Source organism: Hemitrygon akajei, chromosome 32, assembly GCF_048418815.1.
Source record: "Hemitrygon akajei chromosome 32, sHemAka1.3, whole genome shotgun sequence".
NCBI classification, from domain to species: Eukaryota; Metazoa; Chordata; class Chondrichthyes; order Myliobatiformes; family Dasyatidae; genus Hemitrygon; species Hemitrygon akajei.
In genome coordinates, this window is record NC_133155.1 from 15,909,838 (window position 1) to 15,926,346 (window position 16,509).

The 16,509-nt window shown below is 41.9% G+C and overlaps 1 protein-coding gene across 3 annotated transcripts in view; it reads left to right on the top strand.

The window, feature by feature from the left end:
- Positions 1-16,509, top strand: part of zbtb8b (zinc finger and BTB domain containing 8B) — a 367,049-nt gene that overhangs the window by 313,363 nt on the left and 37,177 nt on the right. Inside the window, exon 1 of one of the 3 annotated variants that reach the window (XM_073034467.1) lies at positions 15,608-15,701. The exons of 1 other annotated variant lie outside the window; for it this stretch is intronic. The gene's annotated coding sequence lies outside the window, so the exon portion shown is untranslated. Of the gene's footprint in view, positions 1-15,607; positions 15,702-16,509 lie in introns of those variants that run through there. One more of the 3 variants, XM_073034468.1, reaches the window with a different exon arrangement.

Consider the following 16,509-nt stretch of genomic DNA (forward strand, 5'->3'; position numbering starts at 1 on the left):
TAAAGATGGTGATCGGTTGGAGCTTAAAAGAGTTCAGAAGGAACTCAGAGTACAGATGAGGGGGGCAAAGGTGCAGTATAGGAGGAAGCTAGAATAAAAGCTGCAGAAAAAAAGCATGAAGGAGGTGTGGGATGGGATGAAGATCATCACCAGATGCGGTGCAAAGCGGAGGGCGAACATAAGTGGAGATGTGGAGAAAGCGAACCAGCTGAACAACTTCTTCAACAGGTTCGACAGCTCAATCTCATCCTCACCGCAGAAATCCACACCAGGCTTACTTCCCTCACAGGAAAATAGCCACTCACAGGAGACCTTGCCCACGCCCAGAATTACAGCTGCACAGGTGGAAGGTCAACTGAGGAAGATCTGTACCAGCAAGGCGGCTGGACCGGATGGAGTTTCCCCACTATTACTGAGGGCCTGTGCTACTGAGCTGGGAGAACCACTACAGCGCATCTTCAACATGAGCCTGGAGCAGAGAAGAGTACCCAGACAGTGGAAGACATCCTGTATTGTCCCGGTACCGAAGAAACCACAACCAAAGGAGTTGAATGACTTCAGACCTGTTGCCTTGACGTCGCACGTGATGAAGACCATGGAGCGGCTGATAATACAGAATCTGAGGCCACAAACCAGGCACGCCCAGGATCCTCTTCAGTTTGCATATAAGGAGAAGGTGGGAGTGGAGGATGCTATCACGTATTTGCTGCACAAATCACTCTCTCACCTAGAGGGGGTCAGTTGTGCTGTGAGGATTACATTCCTTGACTTCTCTAGTGCCTTTAACACCATCCAGCCCAAGATCTTAAGGCACAAACTAACGGAGATGGGAGTAGACTCTCACATGGTGGATTGGATAGTGGACTACTTGACAGATAGACCTCAGTATGTGTGGTTGGGAGACTGTAGGTCTGACACGGTGGTCAGCAGCACAGGGGCGCCGCAGGGAACCGTACTCTCTCTGGTCCTGTTCACCCTGTACACATCAGACTTCCAATATAACTCGGAGTCCTGCCATGTGCAGAAGTTCGCTGATGACACGGCCATAGTGGGGTGTGTCAGGAATGGACAGGAGGAGGAGTATAGGAAACTGATACAGGACTTTGTGATATGGTGCAACTCAAACTACCTGCGTCTCAATATCACCAAGACCAAGGAGATGGTGGTGGACTTTAGGAGATCTAGGCCTCATATGGAGCCAGTGATCATTAATGGAGAATGTGTGGAGCAGGTTAAGACCTACAAGTATCTGGGAGTACAGTTAGACGAGAAGCTTGACTGGACTGCCAACACAGATGCCTTGTGCAGGAAGGCACAGAGTCAAATGTACTTCCTAAGAAGGTTGGCGTCATTCAATGTCTGTAGTGAGATGCTGAAGATGTTCTATAGGTCAGTTGTGGAGAGCGCCCTCTTCTTTGTGGTGGCGTGTTGGGGAGGAAGCATTAAGAAGAGGGACGCCTCACGTCTTAATAAGCTGGTAAGGAAGGCGGGCTCTGTCGTGGGCAAAGTACTGGAGAGTTTAACATCGGTAGCTGAGCGAAGGGCGCTGAGTAGGCTACGGTCAATTATGGATAACTCTGAACATCCTCTACATAGCACCATCCAGAGACAGAGAAGCAGTTTCAGTGACAGGTTACTATCGATGCAATGCTCCTCAGACAGGATGAAGAGGTCAATACTCCCCAATGCCATTAGGCTTTACAATTCTACCGCCAGGACTTAAGAACTTTTTAAAAGCTATTATTAATGCTTTTTGAGACGGTGATTTAGATGCATATCATATTTTTTTACTGAGTTAAGTATTGTATGTAATTAGTTTTGCTACAACAAGTGTATGGGACATTGGAAAAAAAGTTGAATTTCCCCATGGGGATGAATAAAGTATCTATCTATCTATCTATCTATCTATCTATCTATCTATCTATATGTTACCATATACAACCCTGAGATTTGTCTTTTTGTGGACATACTCAGTAAATCCAAAGCCATGCCTTCTGCTGCCCGTAAGGAGTTTGGACATTTTCCCTGTGACCACGTGGGTTTCCTCCAGGTGCTCCGGTTTCCTCCCACAGTCCAAAGACATGCTGACTGGTAGGTTAATTGGTCATTGTAAATTGTCCCATGATTAGACTAGGATTGAATCGGGTGATTGCTAGGCAGCGAGGCTTGAAAGGCCAGAAGGGCCTACTTCATGCTGTATCTCAATAAATAAGTAAACAAACAAATAAATAAATAAAACAATCAATGAAAGACTGCACCTAATAGGGCGGACAAACAACCAATATGCAAAAGACAACAAACTATGGAAATACAAAAGAGGAAAAAAAAACTAACAAGCACTAAATATCAAGAACATGAGATGAAAAGTCCTTGAATGTGAGTCCATAGGTTGTGGGAATGTTTCAGTGATGGGGCAGGTGAAGTTGAATCTAAGTTATGCCCACTGGTTCAAGAGCCTGATGGTTGAAGGGTAATAACTGTTCCTGAACCTGGTGGTGAGAGTCCTGAGGCTTCTGTACCTTCTTCCTCATGACAGCAGTGAGAAGAGAGAGAAAGCATCACACGGGTGGTGGGATTCCCTAATGATTGATACTGCAACAGTGCACTTTGTAGATGTGCTCAATGGTGCAGTAGGCTTTGTCTGTGATGGACCAGACTGTATCCATAACTTTTTGTAGGATTTTCCATTCGTGGGAGAAAAAATGTTTTCTATCTAACATCTTCCAGCTTTACTTAAAAAATCCTGAAAAGTCTTCTACTTTTAGAGAAGAAAATTTATCTGTAAGATTTTTAGTGGTGTCCTTTGAAGCCTAACTTGAAAAATCATTGTGAAAGTTACTTGTTAGTTGGGAATATGGTTTATACAAAAGGAGATGTCACTGAACAGAGATAATTGTTGGAACTTCAGTAGGGTTAGCACAATGGCTCAGTGGGTAGTGCTTTTGCCATAAAGCTCCAATGAAGCAAGATCGTCCCTGACCTTGATTACTGTTGGTGTGGACTTAGCTTTTCCTTATTTTGACTTTGTAAGTGATATCCCCACACACTCCTTTCCCCAACATCACTGCAAATTGCAGCTGGGTATTAATTGGTAAAGATCTGGCAAATGGGACATAATGTAGGAAAATGGGATATCACCCTTTTTGCAGGAGGAAGAAGAAACATATTACGTTCCTGGTGAGAGGCTGCATGTGTCTGATACACAGAGGAATCTGGATATTCTAGAAAATCAATCATAAAAGACAGTATGCTGATGAAGCGAGTAATTAGGAAAGCCAGCCGAATGTTATTATTAATGTCAGGGGAATAGAATAAAAAGTAGTGAGGTTATGCCTTTGATACGTCCAAAGCATTGGTGTACATCAGGAGGAATGTACTCAGTACTGTCTCCTTATTTAAGGCAGGATGTTGCTCCACTGGAGGCAGTTCAGAGAAGCCTTATTAGACTAAAACCAGGAACAGGGTAATTGCCTTATGAGGAAAGATTGAGCAGTGCATCCATATCTGCTGGCATGTAGAATTCTGAGAATCTATCTGGTCAACTTGAGTGAAATACCTAAGATCCTGAGAGGTCTGACAGAGCAGAGAATTGGAACATGGGAATCCATTTAGAAATAAATGGTAAAATGAATAAATCTTTTTCTCTCAGAGTTGCAAACTTTTGGAATTATCTTCCTGAAGGGCACTGGAAGCAGATTCCTTGAATATTTTTAAGACAGAGAAGCTAGGTACTCAAAGCAATAGGTGAAAGGTTATGTTGGTGTATGGGAATGCAGAGTTGAGGGTACAGTGAGATCAGCAATGGTTTTACTAAATGCAGACCAGGCATGAGGGGTTGATGGCCTATCCCAGTATCTAACTTGTATATTTCTTAGTTGGTATGTTCCTGTTCAGTTCTAATATGGGAATTATACAGACTGTGCTAGACTGTGAATCACTGCCTGAATTTATTGCTTCAGTTTAAGTAAACTTGATAAAACATATTTTGAGAGTTAATACATTTTTAACTGAATTGTTCAATTTAATATTGACGGGGGTTGAACCATATAATTACTTACAAATGCCAATCTGTGACAGGCTGTGACTAGAGTCGTGACCCTTTTTTTGAGAGAAAGGAAGAAGCTTATCTGGATTAGCATATCTGGCAAACGTGTTTTGGAAGGGAAACTGTAATGGAATAATGCACTTAGTACAAAAATACATATGTAGATATAGTTATGTTGTCTAAGCATATCAAATGGGTCTTTGAAGAAAAGTTCAATAAAATGTCTGACAATAAAAGTTTAGAAGTAGTTGGACGGAAGTCTAAAGGCAGCTGACTGAAAACTGTCAAAACCTCAGGTCATTAATCATGGTTTCTGAGGGTTCATTTTTTTTTACAGTTTCATTGTTTTTATTTCTTGAATAGAGAATTGATGATTCTTTTGCTTCAGGCCACGGCTGTTTTTGTAACAGTTTCTGATTTTGTTTTCCATGAATGCTTGCTATGACCTTGCAGGTGATAAATTTAATAGCTTCGTGTTTTTTTTTCCTGATGATGTTCTATGTTTAACGTGCATTTAGTCAGGGGCTTATTAGCCGGGCATTGGGCCCTCATTAACCTGTACTCTTGTTTGACTTCTTGGGTTTATTGTTTTGTCTGATTTTTTGGGGTTAGCAGAGCATGAATTCTGCCCTGAGATATATTAAAGGGGCATTGCTATTCCCTCAGTGCTGAGTTGATGTTGATGCTAATTTGGAGTGTTTCTGACCAGAGTTTTCTGTTCTCTGTATCCTTGTATTATTTAGTTTATTTGATGAATTAAACTCTTAGTTTAACTTTATTATTCCGAGTCCAAGTGTTTTCCTGTGCCTGGATCTGAACATGAACCCAGACGGGCTTGGATGACCTGTCAAACTTTTAGAAGTCATGCTGAATCTTTGCAAACTCCTCAGGAAGTTAAGGTGCTGCCATGCTTTCTTCATAACTGTACTTATGTGCTAGGCCCAGGAGAGTTCCTGTGAAAATTATAACACAGAGGAATTTAAAGTTGCTGACCCTCTCCACCTCTGATGAGGACTGGCTCGTGGACTTCTGGTTTCCTCCTCCTGAAGTCAATAATCAGCTCCTTGGTCTTGCTGACATTGAGTAAGAGGTTGTTGTTATGGCACCACACAGCCAGATTTTCAAACTCTCTCCTATGTGCTGATTCATCACTACCTTTGATTTGGCCTACGACAGTGGTGTCTTCAGCAAACTTAAATATGGAATTGGAGCTGTGCTTAGCCACACAGTCATTAGTGTTAAGTGAGTAGAGTAGGGGGGTTACGCACACAGCCCTGAGCAGCACCTGTGCTGATGGAGATTGTGGAGATATTGTTGCCAATCTGAACTGACTGGGGTCTGAAAGTGAGGAAAATGAGGATCCAATTGCACAAGGAAGCCCAGGTCTGGGAGCTTACTGATTAGTTTTGAAGGGATGATGGTATTGAATGCTGAGCTGTGGTCAGTAAAGAGCATCCTCATTTATGCATCTTTGTTGTCCTTTTGTTCCAAGATTGAGTGAAGAGCCAATGGGATGGCATTTGCTGTTGACCTGTTGCTCTGGTAGGCAAGTTGGAGCGGATCTAAGTCACTTCACAGACAGGAATTGATATATTTCATCACTGTGGATGTAAGTGCTACTGGATGTTAGCAGGTCACCAAGTTTTTCTTGGGCACTGATATAACTGAAGCCTACTTGAAACATATGAGTACCTCAGACTGCCTTAACCTAAATGTTGGTAGGCAATTCAAAACTTGTAATATAATAAAGGGAAGAATAAAAGCATATAAAAAAGAAACTGGTGGACACCACAAAGGGAGGTCATGGGTAAACACTACAGGAATTAAGTCATTCACTGTACCAGCTGGAAATTTATGAGCTGGGGGTAAAGATGGGAAAGCAACAAGCAGTTATATACATAACACCTGTATTGGGTACCACTCTAACATCCTGTGAACAAAGAGGGACATCTGGAGTGGGAAGATAAGAGTTCAGGGCTCAAGAAAGATGTAACAACCTATGTGTGACAGTTGTAGTTCGTTTGGTGACTTTGATTCTAAAACAGGAAGTTAAGACTGGCAGACGGAAACAATCACAAAAGAGTCATGGCCTCTGACACATATTCCAATGCAGAATATCTGGCTTTAAGTGATGAGGTCAACAGAAAGGTGGAGGCAAACATGGAACACTTTCAAACTGGGGATCTTTCTTTTGCCTTGGGAACTAATATTGAAGCCATGCTTGATGCTACTGCTTGGGAGATGGGAATTATCCTTGAGGAGGTTTTCTAAACTTCCCTTAGCTAACAGGCATTCTGGATCCCGAACCTGTTTGAACTGTGGAGAAATGCTGACCGAGAAAAGATGAAATCCCAACGCTAAATGATTGAGCAGTCTGTACAAACCCGGTGTAGCACAGATGTGCTGAGAGTCACTTAATATAAGTAATTACAGAACTGATTACACATTAATGAAACAGAATAAGCAGAAGCATGATAACACACAAGGAGTTCAGTCCTACCAAACCTCTCAATGATTAATCAAATAAAGACAAGTGATGATATTTAAGAGCCTGACTGTGGCTAAATCTTCCATCGTGTTGCATTAAAAAGGGCTACTCTAAAAGATATTTTCTTGATGGGGTCAGGCACAATGGAGAAGAATCAGATAAAATGAGGTGTGAGAGGATGATAGGAAGAACAACCAAAAACTGAGAGAATGGGTGAGTACTGTATCCAGGACCAATATGGGAAGAAGGTGATCCATTTCATAATTTATTTATTGAGATACAGTCTGGAATAGGCCCTTCAAGCCATGCCACCCCAGCAATCCCGATTTTAATCCTAGCCTAATGACAGGACAATTTACAATGACCAATTAACTTACCAATTGGTACAACTTTGGACTATGGGAGGAAACCAGAGCACCCGGAGAAAATCCATGTAGTCATGGGGAGAACATACAAGCTCCTTACAGGCAGCAGCAGGAATTGAACCTGGGTCGCTGGAACTGTAAAGTGTTGTACTAACCACTATACTACCATTCTTTGCCGCCCATATAAATCACTCCCATGTTTTATTGCTTTAGTTTAAGCTGGTAGTTCCCAACCTGGGGTCCACGAACCCCTCAGTTAAAGGTAGGGACCCACGGCATAAAAGAAACCAGGGGACCCCTGGTTTAAGCAATTTTGTCAAGCTTGTGCTAAATTTATCTTAATAAAGTGGCTTCACAGCTAAATTTACTTTGTGCCAATTGTTCATATACCAAAATGCTGACATATTTATTTATAATAGGTTAGAGATACTTAGGGCCCATTTCTGCCACGAAGTATATTCATTATCAAAGTATATATACTATATACAGTACTGTGCAAAAGTCTTGGGCACTTATATATAGCTAGGGTGCCTAAGACTTTTGCACAGTGCTGTATATTGGTTAAAATAGGAAAGTGGTTGGGAAATAGAAATAGGAGTACTTAGCTTTGAATTAGCTCAGTAGTTTTAAGTGTTATTTGGTGACTGGAAAGACTTAATGTACAGTACTGTGCAATCTTGAGATTTGTCTCCCTTGCATGAAACTCGTCCAGTGCCAGTCCAATTCCAATATGGTTTTGGTAGCTCCAGAAGAGTAGGAACTAGCTAAAGAATAAGGCATAAAGACAAGAAATGCAATGAAGCAGGGGGAAAAAAACAAATTAGAATAAAGGGAATAAAACTAAGATTCTTTAAGGTTGGTTTAGCTGGTGGTGGTAATGGGAATAAGCTCCCAGCTATTAAAAGCTCTCAATGATGTGCGTCTCAATTGTCTCTGACAACTGTCCAGTTCCTGGCCTTCACATGTAGCTTAGCTATTAAGCCTGGCGGAACCATTTCTACAGACAGGAGAAGAGGCAAAGGCAGGTTACTGCTGCCTTAAAACCAGTCACTTCTGGCAGATGGGGCTCATCAACCGTGGTTGGCAGCTCATCTAAGAGAAGGAAAATTAAGATTTCAAACCTTTGCTGATTTGTAGCTATACCCATTCATGGGGAAGGCTTTGGGAGTAGACCCCGAGGGAAAAATCCCTGAGGATGTCCTACATTGAGTTTAAGGCTAACAGAGGAGAGTCACAGTGGACAGGTCCCTGGCATTGAGTCTGCCTCTGTGACTCAGAAGGGAAGGTGTGAAACGAGGCACACTGTTGTGATGGGCATTTGTTAGTCAGGGGAATGGACAGGAGGTTCTGCGGGTGAGAATGAGATTCCCAGATGGTATGTTGTCTCCCGTGTGCCAGGGTCCGGGATATCTCAGATCAAGTCCTTGGATTAGTTATGTGGGAGGGTGAACAGCCAGAAGTAGTCCATGTAGATACCAAAGACATGGGTAGGATGACTGACGAAGTTCTGCGGAGGGAGTTCAGGGTGTTAGGTGCTAAGTTAAAGGACAGGATCTCCAGGGCTGTGATCTCAGGATTGCTATCCATGCCACATGCTAGTGAGGCCAGAACTAGGAAGATTATAGTTTAATACGTGGCAAAGGAGTTGGTGTAGGAGGGAGGACTTAAGATTTTTGGATCATTGGGCTCTCTTTCAGGGAAAGTGGGACCTGTACAGAAGAGGCAGTTTGCACCTGAATTGGAGGGTGACTAATATCCTAGTGGGAAGGTTTGTTAATGCTGCATGGTGATGTTTAAACTAGGGTTGCAGGGGAATGGGAACCAGAGTGCCAGAAAAGTCAGTGGAGAGATTGTGGAAGTAGATGTTGGTAAGACTGCAGACAAAGTTAGGAATCAAAAAGTTGAGCATGGTGTGACTAGTGTCCTGAGCTGCCTATATTTCAATGCAAGAAGTATTGTAGAAAAGGCGTATCATCATGCTGAAGATGAGGTAGCTGGTTTACAGAGGCAATATGCAGTGATGAGAAGCTGCTGATAGGGCAAAATTGGACTCAACAGGATGAGTTGCAACGTCAAAAGTGGACAAAATCGAAAATGGTGAATACAGGACTGAAGGTGTTGTATCTGAATACGCACAGTATATGGAATAAAGTAATTAACTTACAGTGCAATTGCAGATTGGTGGGTATGATGTTGTAGGTATCACTGAATCATGGCTGAAAGATTATAGCTGGGAGTTTAATGTCCAAGGATACACATAGTATTGAAAAGATAGGCAGGAAGGCAGTGGGGGTGTTGTTCTGTTGGTAAAAAATGAAATCAAATCATTAGAAAGAAGTGACATAGGGTCCAGAATGTGTTGAATCATTGCGGATAGAGCTAGGGAACTACATAGGTAAAAAGACCCTGATGGGAGTTTTATAAAGACCCCAAACAGTCGTAAGGATGTGGCCTACAAATTACAACAGGAGATAGAAAATGTATGCCAAGAGGGCAATGTTACAATAGTCATGGGGGGAGCTTCAATATGCAGGTTGGTGCTGGATTACAGGAGGGGGAATTTCAAGACTGCTTACAAGAGCAGCTCGTGGTTGAACCCACCAGAGGATCAGCTATTCTAGATTGGGTGTTGTGCAATGAACCAGAATTGATTTGAGAGCTTAAGGCAAAAGAACCCTTAGGGGAAAGTTATCATAATATGATCAAATTCACCCTGAAATTTGAGAAGGAGAAGCTAAAATCAGATGTATCATTATTACTGTGGAGTAAAGGGAATTGGCCAGAATTGATTGGAAAAGAACACTGGCAGGGATGACGGCAAAGCAGCAATGATTGTAATTTATGGAAGCAATTCAGAAGGCACAGGATATATACGTCCCAAAGAGGAAGAAGTATTCTAAATGAAAAATGACATAATCGTGGCTAACAAGAGAAGTCAAAGCCAACAAAAAAAGCCAAACAGAGGGCATATAATAGAGCAAAAAATAGTGGGAAGTTAGAGGAATGGAAGCTTTCAAATACTAACAGAAGGCAACTAAAAAAGTCATTAAAAAGGTAAAAATGGAAAATGAAAGTAAGCTTGCCAATAATATTAAAGAGGGTAACAAAAGTTTCTTCAGATAGAAAAAGTGTGAAAGAGAAGCCAGAGTGGATATCAGACTGCTGGAAAACGATGCTGGAGAATTAGTAATGGGGACAATGAAATGGCAGAGGAACTGAGTAAGTATTTTGCATCAGCCTTCACTGTTAAAGATATTAGCAGTATGGTGGAAGTTCCAGGTGTCAGGGTGTATGAAGTATGTGAAATTACCATAAATAGAGAGAAGGTTCTTGGGAAACTGAAAGGTCTGAAGGTAGGTAAGTCACATTGACTGGGTGGTGTACACCCCAGCGTTCTGAAAGAGGTGGATGAAGAGATTGTGAAGGCATTACCACAGTATTGATCTTTCAAGAATCACTAGATTCTGGAATGGTTCCGGAAGACTGGAAAATTTCAAATGTCACTCCACTCTTCAAGAAGGGAGAGAGGCAGAAAAAAGGAAACTAGGCCAGTTAGTCTGACCTCAGTGGTTGAGAAGATGTTGGAGTCGATTTTTAAGGATGACGTCTCAAGGTACTTGGAGGTGCATGATAAGATAAGCTGTAGTCTCCATGGTTTCCTCAAGGAAAAATCTTGTCTAACAAATCCGTTGGAATTCTTTGAAGAAATAACAAGCAGGATAGACAGAGGAGAATTGGTTGATGTTGTGTACTAGGATTTTCAGAAGGCCTTTGACAAGGTGCCACATGTGAAATTGCTTAACAAGCTACGAGCCCATGGTATTACAGGAAAGATTCTAGCATGGATAAAGCAGTGGCTGATTAGCAGGAGGCAAAGAGTGGGAATAAAAGGAGCCTTTTCTGGCTGGCTGCCGATGACTAGTAGTGTTTCATAGTGGTCTCTGTTGGGACAGATTCTTTTTATGTGATATGTCAATGATTTGGATGATGGAATTGATGGCTTTTTTGAAAAGTTTGCAGACGATATGAAGATAGGTAGAGGGGCAGGTAGTTTTGAGGAAGTAGAGAGCTTCAGAAGGACTTTGACAGATTAGGAGAATGGGCAAGGAAATGGCAGATCGAATACAGAGTCGGGAAGTGTATGGTCATGCACTGTGGTAGAAGAAATTAAAGGGTTATCTATTTTCTAAATGGAAAGAAAATACAAAACACTGAGGCGCAAAGGGACTCGGGAGTCCTTGTGCAGGATTCCCTAAAAGTTAATTTGCAGGTTGAGACTGTGGTGAGGAAGACAAATGCAATGTTAGCATTCCTGTCAAGGGGACGAGAATATAAAAGCAAGGATGTAATGTTAAAACTTTATAATGTACCGGTGAGGTGTCACTTGGAGTATTGTGAGCAGGTTTGGGTCCCTTAGAAAGGATGTGCTGGAACTGGAGAGGGTTCAAAGGAAGTTCTCAAAAATGATTGAATTGTCATATGAGAGCGTTTGATGGCTCTGGGCCCGTATTCACTAGAATTCAGAAGAATGAGAAGTGATCTCAATGAAACCTATTGAATGGTGAAAGCCCTTTATAGAGTGGATGTGGGGAGGATGTTTCCTAAGGTGGGAGAGTCCAAGACCAGAGGAAATAGCCTCAGAATAGAGGGCCGTCTTTTTAGAAAGGAGATGAGGAGATTTTTTTTTAGCCAGAATGGTGAATCTGTGGAATTCTATGCCACAGACAGTTGTGAAAGCCAAGTTTTTTGTGTATATTTAAGGCAGAGGTTGATAAGATTCTTGATTGGTCAGGGCATGAAGGGCTATTGGGGAGAAGGCAGGAGATAGAGGCCGAGAGGAATATTTGGATCAGCCATGATGAAATGGCAGAGCAGACTCGATGGGCCAAATGACTTAATTCTGCTCCTATGGTCTTATGGTCTCCTGTGATGCTGCTGGTGCCAAACTCTATCAGTTTCTGCCATTCCTTTAGGTGGAGAGGGGGAGCTTGCTACACGGGCAACAGCTTGCTCTCCATATTATACTGCCCAGGCTTGCATATCTAGGCAGTTGGGATGCAACATCCACGGCTGACTCTGACCAATGGAGGCCTCACTCATAAGCAACACCGTCTTAAATATATTTACATTGTGACTAAACTATAAATACTTTGAAGTAAATGCCTCAAACAGTCAAATAGATAAAACTTAAATCTTAGATGATGCATAGTATCTGATGAAAAGTAAACTTGAGGTAAAAGAGTGGTCATCCCCTGTGTGAAGTCCAAAACTTGAAGAACTTCTACTTCATTCTTTGTTGCAGTTACATTCACTCTTCTCCAACTCCCCTTTCCCCCAATCAGGTATAAGATATGAAATCCTGAAAGCACGTACCAACAAACTCAAGGACAACTTCTACTCCACTGTTATAAGAATATTGAATGGTTTCCTAGTTTGATATGATGGACTCTTGATCTCACAGTCTACTGTTATGATCTTACACCTTATTGTCTGTTATACTTTTTCTGTAGCTGTTACACTTTGTTCTGCAAACTGTTATTGTTTTTTCTTGTACGACTCAATGCACTGTGTAATGAATTGATCAATATGAGCAGTAGGCAAGATAAGCATTTCACTGTACCTTGGCACATAAACCAACTCCATTCATATGATGTCACTGAAAACATTAGTTTTCTCACTCTGTTGTAGAGATTTTTATGCAATTCAGTCTGATGTGAATTTTTCTAGAGAGGGTCCGGGTCCACTACTTCAATTTGAGTAAAACTACTTCAATTTGTATTGGTTGGGATAATATTTTTTGTAAATTTGGTTCACAGAACCACTACATTTTGTCAAAAAAAACATGCAAGAACAAACAAATGCAATTACAACACAAAATTGAGATAATTTCAAACATGAGAAAGTCTGCAGATGCTGGAAATCCAGAGCAACATGCACAAAACACTGGAGGAACTCAGCAGGTCAGGCAGCATCTATGGAAATGAATAAAGTCACCGTTTCAGGCTGAGACCCTTCTTCAGGTTTGAGAAGGAAGGGGAAAGATGCCAGTATATAAAGGTGGGGGGAGGAGAAAGAGGCTAGCTGTAAGGTGATTGGTGAAGTCAGGTGGGTGGGAAAGGAAAAGAGTTAGAGAGGAAGGAATCTGATAGGAGAGTGGACAATAGAAGAAAGGGAAGAAGGAGGGGACCTGGGGGAAGTAATGGGTAGGTGAGGAGAAGTGGAAGGTCAGTGGGGAATAGAAAGGGGGGGATTAAATTGCTCACTGGAAGGAGAAATTGATATTCATGCCATCAAGTTGGAGGGTACCCAGATGGAATGGACAGAGATGATTTGAATATTTTGGTGCATTCTACTTTCCTCTGCTACCATCCACTTGTTTGATTCATGAAGGAATTCACATATGAAGGGAGGCTGAGGTGATTGACCTCAACCTATTGAACTATAGAAGAATGAAAGCTGATCTAATACACCTATGATTCTGAGGGGGAATTGATAGGGTGGATGTTTCCCTTAACGGAGATAACTAGAAGTAGAGAGCATCACCTCAGAATAAAGGATTCTTCATTTCAGATGAAAATGATGAGGAGTTTCATTTTTCAGAGGGGCTTGAATCTTTTGCAGTCTATACCGCAGTCCAATGGAGGCAGAGTCATTGAATATTTTAAGGCCAAATTTAACAAACCATTTAAAATAGCGTGGAGTCAAGTGGTATGCAAAGAGGCTGGCTAAATATATTGGTAACTGGTAAATATATTTACATTGCACCAAAACTGTAAACACTTAATATCACAAGCAGTCAAATGTATAAATATTAAATCTTGGTCCAGTGACATACCGTTCATTGAATAGCGGGACAGGCAGCGCAAACTAGCCGGCTCTTGATCCCAATGTATTAAATAAACCTGCCAACTCTCACATGGTGGATTGGATAGTGGACTACTTGACAGATAGACCTCAGTATGTGCGGTTGGGAGACTGTAGGTCTGACACTGTGGTCAGCAGCACAGGAGCGCCGCAGGGGACCGTGCTCTCTCTGGTCCTGTTCACCCTGTACACATCAGACTTCCAATATAACTCGGAGTCCTGCCATGTGCAGAAGTTCGCTGATGACACGGCCATAGTGGGGTGTGTCAGGAATGGACAGGAGGAAGAGTATAGGAAACTGATACAGGACTTTGTGATATGGTGCAACTCAAACTACCTGCATCTCAATATCACCAAGACCAAGGAGTTGGTGGTGGACTTTAGGAGATCTAGGCCTCATATGGAGCCAGTGATCATTAATGGAGAATGTGTGGAGCAGGTTAAGACCTACAAGTATCTGGGAGTACAGTTAGACGAGAAGCTAGACTGGACTGCCAACACAGATGCCTTGTGCAGGAAGGCACAGAGTAGACTGTACTTCCTTAGAAGGTTGGCGTCATTCAATGTTTGTAGTGAGATGCTGAAGATGTTCTATAGGTCAGTTGAGGAGAGCGCCCTTTTCTTTGTGGTGGCATGTTGGAGAGGCAGCATTAAGAAGAGGGACGCCTCACGTCTTAATAAGCTGGTAAGGAAGGCGGGCTCTGTCGTGGGCAAAGTGCTGGAGAGTATAACATCGGTAACAGAGCGAAGGGCGCTGAGTAGGCTACGGTCAATTATGGAAAACCCTGAACATCCTCTACATAGCACCATCCAGAGACAGAGAAGCAGTTTCAGCGACAGGTTGCTATCGATGCAATGCTCCTCAGACAGGATGAAGAGATCAAAACACCCCAATGCCATTCGGCTTTACAATTCAACCGCCAGGAGTAAGATATGTTAAAGTGCCGGGGTTAGGACTCAATGTATCTAAGTAAACTACTTAAGAACTTTTTAAAAGCTATTATTAATGCTTTTTGAGAGGGTGATTTTAGATGCATATCATATTTTTACTGAGTTAAGTATTGTATGTAATTAGTTTTGCTACAATAAGTGTATGGGACATTGGAAAAAATGTTGAATTTCCCCATGGGGATGAATAAAGTATCTATCTATCAATAAGAAAATAATGAAGGCCCTTTCATCTTTTTAGTTAATAGTTAGCCCAGGTTTATTTACCATACACAGCTGTATAGAGATGACAACGAGTGGAATGCAACTTCTCAATACAAAAGGGGTTTGGCCACCAACGCGTTGGGAGGTAAGGTATTGCTGTCGCTGGTGCAAATACCAGAACAACACCCAACACACTAAAAGAGGGCGCAACTGTGGTGAATTTGGCGCATTTGCAGCCTTCAAGAGGAATGACAATCCCAGGACCGTGCCGAATGGGGCCAAGGAGGAGGGTCGCCTCTGTCAGTCCTCGTTCCCTCCAAAGCACGCAGCATTAGCTGATGCTGTCAAGGGGAAATTAGGCCAATCCCCCTCGTTGATATCAACGAACAGAACGGAAACCATCAACCGACGCCGGCCACTTGCCATTCCATTGACGTGGACGCAGGGGGGTGATTTGGCGTACGGGACCCTGGGAACTGTAGTTCACGCTACGCAGTTTACCCTGGCAACTAATCTGGATGAAACTACAACTCCCAAATGTAGAATTGTGCGCACGCGCACGGGCTTCCAGCCCGTGTAACCTAACTTGGCAGCTCAATTATCCCGCCCACTATCCTGCTTTCCATTCGCTACGGTACAAGGCCTGACTTCTAAGTGGTGTATATGAACGTCAATCAATATGTACGCCGCGATTTCCGGTGTAAAATTAGGTTGGCAGGACGTGTGGGCATCGGTTTGATCTCTGCCTTGACTAAAAGGTGGAAAGGTAAATACAGAAAGAAAATAGGTAATTCTGGTTTTTAACGATTTTCTGATATTACAATTGAGTTTTGAGGGATGTCCGTTAAACAGAATTAGAGATTGTAACCCTAAGCTCTGACCTCTTGGTGTATTCATTGGGAACTGTGTTGCAGCAGAACAGTTATAACCACTGAAATGGTTCAACGTCTAATTCTTAGCATAATTTATTTTTGTGCCTGTTATTTTATAGTAAGTTAATTTTTTGAAGGTTTCTTCTTGGCTCAAAAGCTATCTGTGACGTCATAAAAAAGAGCCTTGAACCAATTATATTTTTTTGGGGGAAAAAAATTACTCCATCAGAACAGAACCTGAAACAATAGCGTAGTTGAGCTTCCTGAGTACTGCTAATGAATAGTATTCAAAATTTAGACCTTCATTTGCTAAACAGTATTCAGCTATTGTTAATGCCTGATATTTTCTGTCAGTTTTTAATGTGAAACTGAGGTAAAGAGTTAATGGAACCCAATAGCAACTGAAAAAAACAATGCAGCTTTTTTCTTATGATGGCAATTCATTGCCTGAAAGCATTTTATAATGCAAGATGTGTATTTATGAATGAAAATATTATTATTTAAAGTAGTGGTGCTACCTAATGTTATGAGTGACTTTGTTTTTGTCAACAATACATACTGCGGCTACGTGATAACAATCAGTTTTTTTAAAAATCAGTTTGCTCAATATTTGATGCTATTTAAATCTTTTATCTGGAGTTACAGGAACTGATTTATTTTACTCTTGCCTATCCACGCAGGTCAAGCACTTTAAGCCAGGACTCAAGTTTCTCTGGTGCTAAT